Source organism: Helicoverpa armigera, chromosome 18 (assembly GCF_030705265.1).
Source record: "Helicoverpa armigera isolate CAAS_96S chromosome 18, ASM3070526v1, whole genome shotgun sequence".
Classification (NCBI taxonomy): Eukaryota; Metazoa; Arthropoda; class Insecta; order Lepidoptera; family Noctuidae; genus Helicoverpa; species Helicoverpa armigera.
This window is the reverse complement of record NC_087137.1, coordinates 8,043,528-8,049,951: the sequence shown is the minus strand read 5'-3', so window position 1 is coordinate 8,049,951 and position 6,424 is coordinate 8,043,528.

Here is a 6,424-nt window from a genome sequence, read left to right as displayed (position 1 = left end):
AAGGGAAAAATCTGAAAATGGCCAAGTGTGAGTCGGTTTCAAAATAATGAAGGTGTTTATACCCCTAAGGAACTAAAACGAACTAAATTTATCTATATTTATATAATATATCTTCGAATGGTCGTATTGACTTGAAATTTGGCATGGAGGTAGGTCTTTATGTCAAGGTAAAGGGAAAAATCTGAAAATGGCCAAGTGTGAGTCGGTTTCAAAATAATGAAGGTGTTTATACCCCTAAGGAACTAAAACGAACTAAATTTATCTATATTTATATAATATATCTTCGAATGGTCGTATCGATCTGAAATTCGTTACAAAGGTTTGTATTTAGTCAAAGTAAAGTAAAAATCTGAAAACGGCCAAGTATGAGTCACTTTCGAAAATAATGAATGTGTAACTTTGATCCACGAACATAATATATGATAACATGTCATGTCAGTCTGTTGGTAAATCTAGTACATTTAGTTAATCTAGTTTATTTCTTTGTAAGAAGCATAGTGCATATTCAAAACTTAATAATAAGAAAACAATAAAATAATCAACCTTACAAAAATAAATGAAATCCCACCCAAAACAAAAATGTGAAAGACTGCCAAGTTCGATAAAATGGGAATACTTCGCCTATAAAAGAAGTGAGATCTGAATAAGTACCAAGTTCCATACACATACCTTAGTTAAAAATAGTTCCTTTTTAATGATGTTACTTGGCAAGTTTCAATAGAAAATTAAATACTTGATTCATTGCGTTTAGTAGGTTTATAACAAGGTGTGTGAAAACTTGCCAAGTAACATCATGAAAAAGTAACTATTTTTAACTAAGGTATGTGTATGGAACTTGGTACTTATTCAGATCTCACTTCTTTTTTTTTTTTCAATAGGTAGGTAGGTATTCAAATTATCCGGTATTCCATTTATGTGCAAATAATACGTATATATTTAATCTTGACTGTAGTTTAAACTGTATCTACTAATATATAATTAATTCCTAACTCATCGTATTGGTACGCATTTTTCATTTATAGATAATTTAAATTTCGTTGACATTGAAAATACAAACAAACTACATAAAAATGTCCTCAGTCAGCGTTATATAATACAGCTGCAAATATCAGAGGCAGGAATGCCACATAAGCGTTCTTTTTGCGTACTACTAATATATATATATATATATGTATAGTTATGACGCGATCACTTATGAAGGTATTACTTTAAAAAACTCTCCACAATTTATTTTTCAAATACATACATAGTTTAACTAGCGATAAGTACTTACATAGTCTAGCCTTTTTGAACATTATAGTTTTCTCCTATTGACATAATAAACTACATACACATTATTCAAAAGTCAACATAATATCACAGTGCATTATATTTAATATTCTTACTCAGAAATACTTAAACGTAACTTACTTGAAAAGTCAATGTACTCAAGTATGGCAGTGATAGAATGATGCTTCCGCAGTCTTTAAAATCCAGCCGTCACTTGTGCTCTTAAAAACATGATTTCAATATTGATTTGTACAGATATATTATCTCAATCCATAGCTACAGCTGTAAACATGAAAGACGTGACGACAGACAGTCCACCCTCACCCCTTCATTAATTAGCGAAATAACGAGGGTCCAGTCACCGTATATTGTATGTATGTTATGAACTTATATGTAGCGTCCAAACCAGACGTCCTTTGACATTCACGAGTTTGACTGACGCTAGAATTGATTAATATTAATGTACCTTCATAATACACCACTAAATAATTATTGATAACGAAAATATATTTGAAGTATGTATTCGTAAATTTATACAATATTTGATATTAATACAAGTCTGCTATGCTGAATAAGGTTTTTACGTAGCATTTATTATTACCGTTGGTTAATCTTTGCTATGCAGACGCACAGCGTCTAATACAGATATGTGATCAGTTTATTTCGTCTTACTAAGGATTCCTGGTATCTAAAGGTGTTAGCATGTTTGGACTAAGGCTATTGAAACATACGTTGAGTTATTTAGTTACTACATTAAAATCCAACAGGCTTCCTACAGTTCGTGCCAAACTTTCAACTTTATGTACCTATTCTTCTATAAAAATATATTAAAGAAGAAACATTTTGGTTTGTTTGTAAAGGCTTCGAAACCAAAAATTATTTCACTGATTGCTACAAATACAGTGAAAGAATTTTCCCCGAGTGACGTTGGTTATATTTTACCATGTACGACAAGAAGGTCCTTCGGGGCAAGGCCAATAGTTTTATCAAGTTAATTCCAGAAATAGTATTAAAACGGAAGGATTTTTAGGGATTCAAATTAAAAAATCTTAATAGTTATTATATTTTCTTTAATTGCTGTTGTTGTGTTGTTAACAAAAGTGACTAAAAAACTAACAACAGAATTGATGTCTTGAAGGACGGACAAATAGACACATACCCTTTTCGATTTATAATATTAAGTATGGATTATGCAAGGGTATAAGTAAATCGCCTTAAAAGAGTTTGACCTTGATGGATTTTTCAAAATTATTGACTAAAGATTATTTTCAAACGGATACCAAAGTATCATGATGCGTTTTATAACAAAATCGGTTATTGAATTGTTTTAGTTTATAGTTGGTTATAGGATCATTGTTTTGCTTCGCTTTTTAGGGTTGTAAGATATTTTGTTTATAGTTAGGCAGTTGGTATAAAATAATAAATAATTGACGCTCAAATGAGTTCAAACTATAAACTCCAGCAAGATGTTCAAATAAAAAGTATGATCGCATTTCACCTACTTACAGTTTGCGCTAATTAACTTTCCATTTTCTGAGATCAGCCCCCTTAATTCTTGCGCATTGTTCGGTTCCATTAAGACTGCCTGTCCACCGGAGCGGAGCTAGGCTGCGGAGTGGAGAAACTGAGAAATATTAACCAATAGGTTTGCACAAAATCTCCGCTCCTCAATCCTACTGGTTAATATTTCTCAGTTTCTCCACTCCGCAGCCTAGCTACGCTCCAGTGGACAGGCAGCCTTATTGTCAAGAAACCAACTTCACGAACGCAAAGTTAATTGGCGCGAACTATACTCTAATTAAATATTAAGTGTAATAGAAATGTAAATACAATTTTGTAAATAAGATCTCAAAGGACTAGAATAGTTGGTTTCTATTATTGTATTCGCATTTCAATGCAATTAACTTGTGACGTATTGTAAATACAAACACATTTTTTTACTTATTTAATTTGTTATTAAAGTCTAAGTCATTTTTTTTATTGTGAAGTCAATGTTTGAGAGGAAAATGATAAAAAGATGTGTTTGTAGCCTGTACTTGGTATGGGACTCGAAACTTGTGATGTGTGAAATAAACTATTTTTATAAATGAATGTATCTTTTTTATTTAACACTTTGATTACACCTATGTATCATATACTTGTCTATTTCTAATGACTACTACTCAATTTTTTGTATTCTTTTTCAAAAGCTACATTAAAATTGGATTCTTGCTACAAGCATTTCAAAATTCATAAGTTATACATTCCACCTCTGCAATATTATACTTTATCCTACCTGCCTCGTTGCACTACAAGCATGCTTCATGACGTAATGTAATAGGGCGCGTTGAATGAACACGTGTCGAGGGGGACTCAAGGTCGCATTAACTGAAATGAAAAGCTTTTACATTCCTACGTACATAGGGTACAGTCACCTACAAAAGTCTGACACGATCAATATTACTAAGGACATGAACAGTATAATCGCAAATGCAAAAGCTGTGTCCATCTAATTCTCGAATGGTCAGCAAAGTGGTTCTATTGTTTTGTAGTTGTGACATTTACTTGTTGTTTTATAGGAACTGGTGCTGCTGACTGTACCTAGACGGCTTACTCCAATATTACCTTCTCACCTCGTGTATGTAAAGTAACATCGTTTTATAAAAAGCTCTGTTCTACAGGTGTGGACGCCTAATACTTATACATATTTTCACAGGACTTTACCTAAAAAACTACTTTTAGGAATAAAATGTTCAGGCAGTACGTACGTATGTATTTGGGTACAAAGCCGATGCGAAATAGGCACACGTGTCAAGCAGTACCTACTCACACAATTCGGTTAGGTATTATATTACGTAGCTAATTAAAGGTACCTACATAAGTGAGCGTCTGTTCACTGTAAGTTACTATGTAACATAATGTACTTAATTCTGCGAAACAAAAGATTAAGAGCGTGTACGCTCGGCGCGCGATGTCAACTTTAGGTAGGGTAAATACGCCAAATGTCGGCCTCCCCCCAAACTTCGGCCGTCTGTACATTTTCAGCTTGCATTCATTCAAAAGGTAATTAAGTGTCAGTTTTGATTCTCCAATTGCAACCTTGGTTTATACTCTATACGTACAAATCGTTACTATCCGATTCTGTCACTTAATCTTCTCATACTGAGCGTCAGTAGCGATTGCGCGGCTGAAACATCAAATTCACATGCAAAGTAGCTTACTCGAAGTGAATACTCACATTTTGGGGATTGATATTAGAACGATAAAACATTTATTTATTTTTGTTTTAAGCTTGATTATCACTAAAGGGTTATTTTTACTATATTTTAAGATTGTTTTTTCAGCGTTTTGCGTATATTTTTCAAGGAAAAATAGGAGGCCGCCATTAGGACAACAGTTTTGACTTAAAACCGGATTCTCGGCCGTGGCCGACTTAAAGTAAATGCAGTCTATTTTATAAATTACTGTTGTACTAATTCCGTTGGCTTAAAAGAAAATTTGCAAAGCTTAGAGGCAAATCGATCTATTTTACGTTTAATAGCCAAATAACGGCCGGGGTGATATTAGTCGAATCTCGAGAAATAAGTTACAAGAAATAGGGGCCGACATTAAAGATCGGAAATAATCGTAATGTCGACCAGCTTCGAACTCGAGCGCCACTATACAGGCTGATGAAAAAACACTTATATTTTTTCATTTTCTCAAAATGAATTTATTTATTTATTATAATTTATTACATTGAGTTAGACAAGACAAAGAAGTTAAGTTTAAATATAGGAGTTGACAGTATTGTAGGCATGTTTATGGTAGCTTTATGGTTTGGGACTTGCTATCTATTGAACCGTTCTTTTTGCTTAAAAATATAAATGGTTGGTCGTGAATACGACTTTTTTTGTTTAGGGGAAACGAAAAAATATTTTACTATTAAAAAAATACAATTACAAATGTATACTTAGTATTATATTAGAATTCTGCCAAAATAAATCATGTTAATAATATTTATCACTGCCTTAATTTAAAACACCCTATAGCCGGCCGACATTTGGAAAAAACGCGACCGACCTTGGGCCGTGAATGGCCGACTTTAGGGTTTTTCTGTTCTCGACGCATCTAAGCCTTATTACTTCTTTCTTTTCGTAGAAATATCAATCTTATGCCTATAAACATGAAATATATTAATCAAACTATCCAAAACCGCATCAGAAACTATCTTTCGTTGGAAACTGACGGTGCTATAGCGAACCGCAGTCAGAAAATCGCTAAAGGGGCCGACATTTGGCGTATTTACCCTAATTCAACGCAAAAAACCGCGCAGACTAGCGTCGCGGCTGTGTGCGTGCCTATCATACTTCACGTATAGTCACACAAACCATTTTGATCCTTTCGAGTGAAATTGGTAGAACAAAAAATATATTATTTAGTAAATAGTTAATAGCGGGAAAATAGTGTAAGTCTATGGATGTCTAAAATATAAAAGCATGAAAATAAGTCGTTAATACTTACACTCTTTTGCAAAAAAATCGGGCACCTATGAAAACCTTGGTTTTGAGGACTTTCTGTATATTACATACAATTTTCAACAGTACTAAATAGTCGACTGATGATTAATGACAATGTTAAGAGTTTCTGTATTTTAACCGATTTCAAAAAAAGAAAGGAGGAGGTTTCAATTAGATTGTTTTGTGATTGTTCTCAATTTGATTGTTCTCGATTTCTCAAAGACGCCTGGACCGATTTGAAAAATTGATTGTTTATATGAATGGTCCAGTCCATCCAGACCGAAAAATTGTGGTCAAATAACAACAATTGCCGGAAAGCCAAATATTGGTGAAGAGCTTGGGTTTACCATTGCAAATAAAGTTTTAAGTTATCTATCCTATATGCTTCAAAAGTTATTCGAGATCAAAAGTTAAAAATTTGGGTACATCCAAAATGAAAAAAAAAAAAATTATAGCTCGATTGGTAACAAACATCTGCAATAAGTGATTTCTAGCCTAAGGAGTCCGCCATATTGGATTTAGACTCGCGACACATTTTTTTAGCAAGTTTTTCGAGTTATTCATAGCAAGCCCTTTCATTTGATACCCATATCGTAGGAATGCATTAAAAACATTTTTTTCTCCATCTTGGGTATACCGCCATATTGGATATAGAATCATACATTGTCATTAAAACT